This window comes from Euprymna scolopes, chromosome 32, assembly GCF_053919585.1.
Source record: "Euprymna scolopes isolate OS-2025 chromosome 32, ASM5391958v1, whole genome shotgun sequence".
Lineage (NCBI taxonomy): Eukaryota > Metazoa > Mollusca > Cephalopoda > Sepiida > Sepiolidae > Euprymna > Euprymna scolopes.
The window spans coordinates 44,130,273-44,142,522 of record NC_136513.1 but is presented as its reverse complement, the minus strand read 5'-3'; positions in this window follow the sequence as shown (position 1 = coordinate 44,142,522).

Sequence of the window (12,250 nt, the reverse complement as noted above, 5' to 3'; positions counted from 1 at the left end):
CATGGCTTACACTTCTAGAATACAGATACCATAAAAAATTTCAATCAGATCGGCTCAGTAGTTTCTGGGGAAAAGCGAAACAAACAGGCAGACAGACACACTTACTGAAATGTCAAATAAATTATTACTAGCAGGGAGACACGACGTTGCCTGGGATTGAATTATGATCAACGAATGTTTCACACACCATATTTTTATTGTCATCAAAATCAGTGAAATCGCCCATTTTTAAATCAAATCTGCTCTAGTTGAAGACCCATCACAGTCTACCGGAAGGAAGCTTCACATGCCTCTCGCAGTGACTTAGTCCACAATATATTATAGTCTACATTGCACTGTAGAGAGCCTACTATTGATTTTATAAAATTATTTTTTATATATAATGGCTTGAATTAAAGTTTAAAATGCAAAAGTCAAGTATCATGCTCCGATTGTGCTCTAAACAGAAATATTAAGTTCGAACACGTCCCTATCATATCAAAGAACCTACTGTTGATTTATATACCTGGCTTTACTGCTTGTGCGGTGATAATAGCTTGAATTTAAGTTTAAAATGAAAAAGTCAAGTATCATGGTGCTATTGTGCTTCAAACAGAAACATTCATTTTGAATGCGCCCCTGTCATATCAAAGAACCTGTTGTTGATTTTATATGTTGGGCCTTTTGGCTTATGTGGTGATAAATCTTCTCAAATGCACTTGTGATGTTAGGCTGTACAAGGTGTTAACTTTGGTCCAAATCACCTGTTCTTTCTCTAATCTAATTATTTCGATTATCGATAGTTAGTGAAGACATTCCAATAGAAAACCTATCTAAGAACACTGCCGTGCACATAAAGTACTGTGGTATGAAATTTCATAAAAAAATCAACCCAGCCGTTTTCGAATCCATAGGGAACAAATTCACACAGACACACGCACAAAGTTTCTTTTATATAATAGTAGAGATGTTATTAGTTTCAATGATTAAAGTGAATACAGCATTTTCTCGTATAAAAATCCTTTTTAATAATATCACAAAAGCAAATTACTTATTCTTTGCGGTAAAAGTAACTATCGATATTTGTGGTGGTCGCCATTTTCTTATCATTTTCATTGAAAAGGTTTCATGTTGCAAATCAGATTCGATCGCTGCTGCCGCTTTTTTTGTTTAAGGCGGGATTAAAAACATTAATCAATGTTTACTCGGGGGGGGGGGGGTTATGTCTTTTTTCCTCTTACAAACTAAATTTTGTTTTATAGTCATCTACACCTATATAATGTTAGCAGTATAAAAATATTTTTTGGCAGGTAAGCTAGATAAAAACGTTAATGTTTCATTCCTGAAAGAAATCAGCAGACTAAATGCCTGGGTTTATAGTTTGCAGTTGATTTAATATCATCAAAGTAGTATTTACTCTAGCTAATTAACCAATCAAATGCGTTGGTTTTATTATCCCCTCTTGGGCTATTATTTCCAACTACCAATGGATGTTAAGCCCTTGAGATGGGTTTTGGCACTTCTGCTTTCTTTAAGATTCCATTAATGTTCTTTCTCTATGTAGGAACCAACCAGAATTACGTGTTTTTCCCACCGTTTGATGCAGTTCTGGAGACCGTTTCTGTAGAAAACCAAAGGTTAAAGGTTAGTCCTTCAACAACGATGTGAATTTGAAAATCAAAGCTGCATCATCTGGAAACGCTTTCATTTCAAAACAATATGGCTGGGAAGAGGCGGAAGTCAGAGGGTGCAAAGTCAAGAGAGTAGGTTGATGAGGTAGGATTTCATAGCCACATGTCCATGTTTATGATCTGGCGAAATGCGATTTTTAATCCAGAGCATTGCTTTGCAGGAAGAAAATACCTTTGCTGATCTTTCTCCATCTCTTGATTTTAATAGTTTCTCTTGATTTTAATAGTTTCTCTTAATTTTAATGGATTCGCTTAATTTTAATAATTTCTCTTAATTTTAATAGATTCTCTTAATTTTAATAGATTCTCTTAATTTTAATAGTTTCTCTTAATTTTAATAGATTTTCTTAATTTTAATAGTTTCTCTTAATTTTAATAGGTTCTTTAATTTTAATAGCTTCTCTTGATTTTAATAGTTTCTCTTAATTTTAATATCTTCTCTTGATTTTAATAGTTTCTCTTAATTTTAATAGCTTCTCTTAATTTTAATAGCTTCTCTTAATTTTAATAGCTTCTCTTAATTTCCTCAAAAGCGAAGCATAACAGGTTTCTGTAATTGTGATAGATTTTATCCAAAGATCTGTCATCATTATTTCGTCACAGAAATTTATAAACATGACATTTGCTAGTGAAGTAGTGTCTTCTTTGGAGATGGTGAGTCCAAATACTTCCACTCCATTGGCTGGGCCTTGGATCATAGTGATAAACCCAGATTTTATTCTGCTTAATCAGTAGGGCTATGACAATAGAATATTCTTTTCATTGTTTTTACTCTCAAGTATATATCCGACATATTCACGTTGACACACCGGTTCCCATCAGATCACCGAAGTTTAGCAATGTTGAGCCTGGTCATTGCTAAAATGGGTGACCAATTTGGCAATTCCAGGTGCTGTATGTATGAGGACGTCGACACCTCCATGCAAAAGTTGCAAAAACCTAACGTCGTCATCTCCCCTAACAGGGATATACATGCGACTGCGGACCGCTTGTGAATTTCATACTCCCATGAAACTTCCTCCTTCGGAGGAAGCCGGTTAAACCCGAATAGGGTTGGTGCTGACTACACACACACATATATCCGACACAGTTAGCCAGCGGAGAACCACATCACTCTATATAAAAGCATATAAGATATCGACTGATACACACTCGAGAGTCAAAACAATGAAAAGAATATGCTGTTGTCATAGCCCTAGTGATAAGTCTTTTGAAAAATTTTTGACTCATCTTTTTAGCATATCTCCAAATTCTTCCTTGAATACTCAATGTCCTTTTGCTTCTTGAAACGGGTCAACAACATGGGAATACATCACGTTAGACACGTTATGCGCATGCAGATAGTCATGAATGATAGTTTCCACAGACCGTGTATTAATCTTGATCTCATGGGCTATTTGGCAAATAGTCACACGTTGATCTACCAAAATGGCAGCCTCAACTTTACTGACATATGCCTCATCAATAGCAGAAGGGTGGGGGGTCGACAGGTCAAAAGATTCTCAGCTATGTTTGAATTCACAATCATTTTACCAAGTAATATGATGAAGGATCATTACCATACGTTTCTTTCATTTCATCAAAAGTCTCCTGTGGTGTGCGTCTTTTCAAATACAAAAACCAGATCACTGCGCGACACTCAACAGGTTCCATTTCATACCTGGCTCAGTTCAAACACCCGTAAATCAGAAACTACAATTAGTTCAGAGTTGTAATTTACCACATAACCCATAGAGATATAAAGCATTGCACCCGCAAAATTTCAGTTAGATCACACAACTGAAAGTGAGTCAAAGGCTTTACTTATGAATTTGTGTCGTAGTGCTGCAATTTTGGTGTAAAACCTAAATTTTAAATTCATTTTATTCATTTACATACATTCAATGTTTGTTTCAGTTTCTATTAATTCCTGATAGCGTAAAGATATGGTAGATTTGGGATGGGGGGGGGGATGATAAATTATTATTAAAGTGAAATTGGATGATCCAGCAAAGCAGTAGTGAATGCTGCTTTTAAACTTTGATTCTCGATTGGACAAAACTCCAACCAGCAGTTTCTCTCGACCAATCACAGTACAAGAAATAATCACATCCAAATTTTTGCAAATAATATAAAATCCCAAATACACAGCTCTCTCTCTCTCTCTCTCTCTCTCTCTCTCTCTCTCTCTCTCTCTCTCTCTTTCTTTATCTAGTTTTCTTTCATGGTCAATGCATATGAGAATGGTCCTCTTGAAAAATAACCTTGGCCGCTTGGTCCAAGGATGTAGCAACAGATGTGATAAGATATATCCACGAATTGCTGTACCAACGAAAACACATGCTGACGGGCACCAACACATCGCCACTAGCAAAACAGACGCAAACCTAATCCAGAAGATATCTCACTACTGATGCAATTCTCTATCTATATAAAAGCCAAGTACGTCCAAGGATGGAATACTGCTGCCATATCTGGGCAGGAGCTGCTAAAAACAGCCTATCCTGCCTTGACAGAGTACAAAATAGATTTCGTGGCTTAGTGGGGGATGTCATTTTTTCTACACTGCAACCTCTCTCTCACAGAAGAGACGTTGCGAGCCTGTCTTTGTTTTATCGTTATGGCAGGTGCTCGTCTGAACTCCAATCTCTGGTCCCCCCTCACCAATCTTTTACGAAAAACACCCGTCTAGCTGAATCCACTGTGAAAAATTTTCCCCACTCTTTATCTGTGCCTAAATCAAAACGTAGATTCCATGAACAAAGCTTCTTTCTTAGAACTGCACGCCTGTGGAACTCTGTTCCGTCTGCCTGCTTCCCACCTGACTACAACCTGGATGTCTTCAAGTTCAACATAAACAAATTCCTGATGAATCGCCCCCTTAAGCAAACACTTCATTAAATCTCCACACTAACGTACTGTACTTGCAATATCCCTTATCCCTGAGTGGCTTCCGGGCCTTGATAAGTGGTGACCACCGTGTAAAAAAAAAAAAAAATCCATGCATACACACATCTATATGCCTACTTATTGATGAGCCTTGGATTAAAGGGCGAGATAGACTTGTTATTATTTGCATTCTGCTGAATATCAGCAGCCATTTTTTAATATTTTATGGAAATTGTTCCCGACAAAGCATGAAGCCACTTGATGTAAGGAGCTAAAAATAAGTTAAAAGATAATGTAATATAATATAATCATATAATAAAATAAAATGATATAATCTATAATATAAATCTCACCTGTCTGTTTAAATGTATGTATGTATGCATGTATGTATGTGTGTCAGGTCATGTCATATGCTACTGGTACCATGTAACCCAGTACTACCTGCCTCATGGTCGGGTCACCGGCGACTAAACTGGTTCCCCCACCAGACTTGTTTGGTGAGGAGGGTGGCTAGTCTCCCTGAAGGATTAAAAACAAAACCTTCCAAAGGGCAAATGAACCCTTTTTCGGGGTCAACGGCCGACTAGCACTGTGTGTGTTTGTGTGTATGTATGTGTGTGTTGGGGTGGAGAGGGCTCCCGTAAGCTGTGGTGAAGGAAACCTTTCTAGGAGAAGCAAATCTCTGATTTAAAAAAACAGAAAGTGGGAGACCAGTACCCGCATTAAGCTGGTCTGCAGTTTAACTTGTTGCTAGCTATCTTGCTCTTGCTTGTTGCTGGATCTCAACATTTTGAACCGAGAGAGAGAGACTTAGCTGTCGTACAAAGCTAAGACTCTGTAACATCATCTGTGTATAGATACTCCCTTAGGCATTTGTCTATAAAAATGGTCCTGTGGCGATGACAAAGTTGTGACGCATGGAGGCTTGAAATGCTGGAAGCATGTAATAATTGATCTCAATGACCGTCTTCAGTATCATGCCTGCTTTAGAGTGTGAATTCACTGGTAGGTCTAAAAAAAAAGTCATTTTTGGGCTCATGGACTTTAAGTGTCTGAGGGAGTGGCACTCGTCTGACAAGTATGTATGTATGTATGTATGTATGTATGTATGTATGTATGTATGTATGCCTAAAACTTTCGACAGATGCGACGGATTTTCACGAGATTAGTATCGTTTTGAAGCCCAACCCTTTGGACGACAAATATCGAAAATATCGAAAAAACATTAACATTCCTTCATCCTCAACTGGGCACTTTTCTACAAGGAGGGGTCGCTTTTTTTGCCGATATTTTCGAAAGTCACTCCCTCTTTTTGATTGACTAGCCTTAATTTAAACCTTCGCCACTTCCGGTTTGGCGATAAACGAAACGGCAAAGACGTCACTTTTTTTTTTTCATGTTCTTTTCCCTCTTCGCAGTACGGGTTCGAGCCTGCCTGCCTACTACCAATTTTTTTTCTGGCTCAACCCACACCTCCAAACACCCGGTAATATAATATGATATAATATAATATAATATGATATAATATAATATAATAAAATGATATCAGTTCAAGTGAAGACTTTAGTTTAAGATTCCAAGGCGAAGAATATGGTAACTGTTTACAAATCCAGCACGGTAAAATTTGTGGAGTCAAGTCCCAGTACAATCCTCGTAAATCCAGAAAGTATTTGTACAGTATAGCAAAATCCGTAGAATCCTGGTATAATCCTGTGGATTGATATAAAAATAGAAAGATCCCGGTAGGAATTTTCGAAAAACGGGAAGGTAATTAGTAAAATTCCAAGAATTTGGTGATTACAATCCCATCAAGGAAAAGATTTATATTGGGATATAAAATTTGGTGCATCGTACAAGAGGTATATACCAAACCACTTCCACTTTTATTTTTGAACTTATTTTGAACATTTTTGGAACATTTTTCTAATCCCATTTTCTTCACTTTCAGATCGTTATATTTTTATTTTATTTTTATTGTCATATTTTGTATCGATTTGTGTTAGATGTAGCAGGGCAACGCCGAAGGTATTGCTAGTCGACGAGTGTTATGATCGTTATAATATTTGTAAAAGTAGAATATTATCCTATCAAAATGAATATTTACGGAGAAAAGTATTTGTGTTAACATGCTTAATAAATTATATTTCTACCGTACACTCTTTAACCCTTATCCTCGAGTGGCCACTTGGCCTTGATAAGTGGTGATGCCCATGTAAAAAAAAGATTAAAGAATGTAGAACGTAAACAATAATTTAAAAATGTATTGACCTCTAGAGTCCGACGACTCTTATGTAGAGGTCATTTGACGTGGACTTTAGTGAGGGTTTTGGATAAAGATATGATTGATTTCTCTTTTATCTTTCCTACCTTTTCTTTTCTTCTTTAATTATTGGCTCTTCTTTAATGATCCCCGTTATCTCATAGTGGCCTGTATTTTTATATATTACCTACATATATACTACCTTTCCGATTTGCCCTTATATGTTGTACCTACTTCTAATTACTATATTACCTACACATACATACTATCCTATTCGTTCATTCTCATTTCATTTCTGTCATTAAGCTAGTTTTTTCTATATGTGTATTTTGTATACTTCTAGCTCTTCTCCGCTGATAGGAAGCATTTAGTTTGTAAATGTCATGGCCTAAAGAGGTTTTTCTTAATTTTCCTCTTAACGTTTTTGGTGATATAATAAAGTTATATATACCTTTTATTCCTCATCTTTCAGGTAATATTATATATATATATATATATATATATATATATATATATATATATATATACAATTAATCTACATAGTCATTTACTTTATGTGTGTGTGTGTGTGTGTGTGTGTGTGTACATGTTTATATATACATGCATGTAAATACATATGTGTATAATGAGATCATCTCCATATATATATATATATATATATATATATATGTATATTCCAAATTCGAACCCAGCTTGTATCACAAGAATCACTTTCATTGAGGTTGTTGGAACTTCTTTATATCCCCTATGCAAACATACATACATACATGCATTTATATATTGGTAACTAAAAATTTTCGACCCAAACCGATTAAAAAGCTTGCCCTATCTCTGAATTCACTTTATGTATAATTTCAAATGTTTAGACCAGAAATTGTCTGAGTAATTTAGTAGAGACCGCAGAGGTCAATTTGTTTTTTAAATTTTGACACCTATTATGACCCCTTAGTATTTATTGTTTTGAGTTTAAATCAAGTTATTAAGTTAGATCCATGTTCAAGGAACCTATATCTAAAATTTCAAGTGTTTAGACCCAAAATTGTCGGAGGAGTTTGGTAGAATTCTCAAAGGTGAAATCGTTGAACTTTGACCCCTTAACAGCCAAATTTCTGGCCGAAAACCGATCACAAAGATTTTCCGAAATCTTAGTACCCTGTATATCAAATTTCGAGTGTAGCCTTAAAATTGAGAGAGTTATTGCAATCGAAAATGTACACAGACACACAGACACACACACACGTTCACTTTTACTGATATACTAGCATTTCAGCCCGGCCTCGTATGGGTATTTGGATGTGTCTGTTGAGCAAAAAAATAAAAAGTGGTAGTAGGAAGGCAGGCTCGAACCCATACCACGAAGGAGGAAAAGAACGGAAAAAAAAACTGACGTCTTTTATGTTACGACCACTGCCAAACCGGAAGTGCCTTATGTTTAAATTAAGGCTAGACAATCGAAAGGGGAGGATGACTTTCAAAACTGTCGGTGAAAAAGCGACCCCCGTCCCTGTAGAAAAAGTGCCCAGTTGAAGGTGAAGATATTAATGTTTTTAGTCAATTTTTTATATCTGTCGTCTGAAAGGTCGCACTTCAAAACGATACTGATCTTGGTAAAATCCGACGCCTCTGTCGAAAGTTTTAGGCAGACATACAAACATGCATACATACATGCATATATTTATATATTGGTAACTAAAAATTTTTCGACCCAAACCGATTAAAAACTTGCCATATCTCTGAATATCCTTTATGTAAAATTTCAAATCTTTAGACCAGAAATTGTCTGAGTAATTTGGTAGAGACCTCAGAGGTCAATTTGTTTTTAATTTTGACCCCTATTATGACCCATTAAAATTGATTATTTTGGGCTCAAATCAAGTTATTAAGTTGGATCCATGACTAAGGAGCCTATATCTAAAATTTCAAGTGTTTAGACCCAAAATTGTCGGAGGAGTTTGGTAGAGTTCTCAAATGTCAAATCGTTAAACTTTGACCCCTTAACAATCGTGACCGAAAACCGATCACAAAGATTTTCCCAAATCTCAGTACCCTGTATATCAAATTTCGAGTCTGTAGACTTAAAATCAACAGAGTTATTGCGTAGGAAAATGTACACATACACACGGACAGACACACAGACGCGTTCACTTTTATATATAGATAGATTTACCATTTTATCCTATTCCTTCATTTATCAATCTTTGTATCCCCTAACCCGACTGTTTTTATCTCCTCCACTTTCTCCTATATCTCACATATTTTTCCTTTCTTCTTTTTTATTAGCTCTATTTTAATGATTCCAATTATTTCATAGTGGCCTATAATTTTTTTCAAATATTACCTACTAATGATAAGACGATTCCTATATTTTCCCCGATTCCGATACAATAACTGATTCCACTTCCGATTCTTTATAAACCTTAAATATTTAATTATGAAATATTATTTTTTTCACAATCATCGTAAAAACACATGTTAAATGTGCAGATATTTTTCTCAAGCATAAAAAACACACTTGTAAGCGATGATCTATCGATTTTAATTTTACTATTGATTAAAAATCAATAAATATTTATTATTTTATCATTACAACCAGCAGTTGAAGATTTTGGTTTAACAGAATTAAATTTTAAAAAAATTTAAAGAATCGTTTATTGGCATCGGAAAGTAGGTACTAATTTTTCTGATTCTGATACTGATTCCGATTAATCGCCCGACACTATTACCTACACTTCCGATTTACCCTTATATGGCCTAAAAGGATTTTTCTTAAATTTCCCCTTAACTTTTCGTTATTGTCCTAACGATACAATACAGTTATATATAACTTTTGTTCCTCATCTTTCATTCAATATTATTTATTCATTTATTTATTTATAAGAAAATGGAAACTATGCAATAAGAAATAATGACTGCAAAAACATTTGTGAAATAGTCAGAAATCAGATGATATCACATTTTGATCAAATGTATATGTTATATTTTATATATATTTATATATATTGTACATTTATATATATTGTATATTTATATATATTGCATATTTACATATATATATATATATATATATATATATATATATATATATATATATATATATGTAAATATATATATAAAATTTTTAGTCATTGTTATATTGTTGGATAATTTTATTCTGAAGAGTATATATATATATATATATATATATATATATATATATATATATATATATATATATATATATATATATATTAAGTAATGTGATTGATAATTTAAAATTTAAAAATCAAATTATAATTAAATTAAAAATCCGTTTCATAAGAAGGAAAAAACAACAAAATTATTATTATTCAATAAGGTAAAAAGCTATAGCAAACATCTAAATGAGTATTTTAACCATAGTTCCTGACTTCAAAAAGCGAAAAATTAAAAGATGCATCTGCCTTACTTTTAATGCTAGGTTTATTTATGGTGTCTTTTAAATTTAATAAAAACCCTTCAAAATTTGCTGACGAGGAGACCTTGCTTATTAAAAAACTATATGTAATAATTATTGTACGTACCTTGATGTCTACCAAAATAAAAAGCATTGTTTTCCGAAACGATCGTACAGATAATTGATTTTGTTGTTGTTCCTTCTTATGAAACGGATTTTTAATTTAATTATAATTTGATTTTTAAATTTTAAATTATCAATCACATTACTTAATATTGAATTAGCTCTAGGATATTTACCTATCGAGCTTATTATATATCTAAATTACAACGAGCACTTTCTCTTTCCTGTATTTTAATTAAACTAGTAATTTCACTGTTACATTGAAATACACTCAGCTCTTTAGACTATTGTTCTAATCTCATTTAAATATACAATATATATATATATATATATATATATATATATATATATATATATATATATATATATATTGTATATTTACATATGTTGTGTTTTTTTTACAAGGAAGTCACCACTTATCAATGAGATAATATCGTAGTAATCATTAGTAATGGAGATTTGATAAAGTGTCTTATTTAAGGGTGCTGATCATCAGGAACTTGTTTATGTTGGACTTGAAAACATCCAAGTTGTAGTCAGGTGGGAAACAGGCAAACAGAAGAGAGTCCCACAGGCGTGCATTTCTAAGAAAGAAGCTTTGTTCATGGAATCTACGTTTTGATTTAGGCACAGATAACGTGCGGGGAAAATTTTTGACAGTGGTTTCAGCTAGACGGGTGTTTTTCGTGAAAGATTGGCGAGGAGAGACCAGAGACTTGAGCTCAAACGAGCACTTCCCATGGAAATAATGATAACACAATGACAGGCTCGCAACGTCCCTTCTGTGGGAGAGAGGTTGCAGGGAAGAGAAAAGAGCATCTCCCACTAGGCAACGAAGTCTATTTTGTATCCTGTCAAGGCAGGATAGGCTGTTTTTAGCAGCTTCTGCCCAGATATGGCAGCAGTACTCCATCCTTGGACGTACTTGGCTTTTATATAGATAGAGAATTGCATCAGCAGTGAGATATCTACTGGAGCAGTAGAATGATCCCACCATTTTCCCAGCGACCTTGGAAACAGATTTGATGTATGTGTTCCATTTCAGATAAGGAGTAAAGGTCAATCCCAGAAGCTTGTCAAAACATGGAGCCTCCCCAAGACGAGAGCCATCCACTTCAATTGATGCCAGATGAGGATCAAAGTGTTGATGATGTAAAAATAAAAGCTTGGTTTTGGATGCATTAAAAGTAACCAGCCACCTCTTCCCCCATTTTACCACACACTTAAGATCAGAGGAGAGAGAATCAGAGAGAACTTTGTCATTTATAGCCTTTGATGTGCTGACATAGATGGTAGAGTCATCAGCATAAATGTCTACGAATGATCTAAGGATGTGATTTGGAAGATCATTGATGTAGATCAGGAAGAGAGTTGGACCCCTGAGGGACTCCAACATTAATACTATGAGCGTCTGACTTCTGTCCATCAATCACTACTCTTATGAGCCTATCAGAGAGAAATGATGTAATAATTGAGAACACATTTCCAGCTTTACCGTAGCTGGAGATCTTGTGAAGTAGACCTTTATGCCATACTCTATTAAAGGCCTTTGGTATGTCATAAGCAATTGCCCTAGACAGAAAGCCTTTGTCGAGAGATTCGCTAATCCTATGAGATATAACTGTTAGCACATCTGCTGTAGATCTAGCAGAACGGAAACCATATTGCATGTCACTAAGAAGGTTATTTCTGCTGAGGTGGTCGACTACTTCTTTATTTAATATGGATTCCAGCAACTTACTCATGACACACAGGTGACTTATTGGTCTGTACTGAGAGGGAGATGACTTGTACCCTGAATTCTTAAATCCAGGGCATACTGATGAGGTTTTCCAGGGTGTTGGGAGGCAATGCTCCTTAAGACAACGCTTAAACAGTTTTGTAAGTATGGGGGCAAATTCTGGTTGAATTGGAATG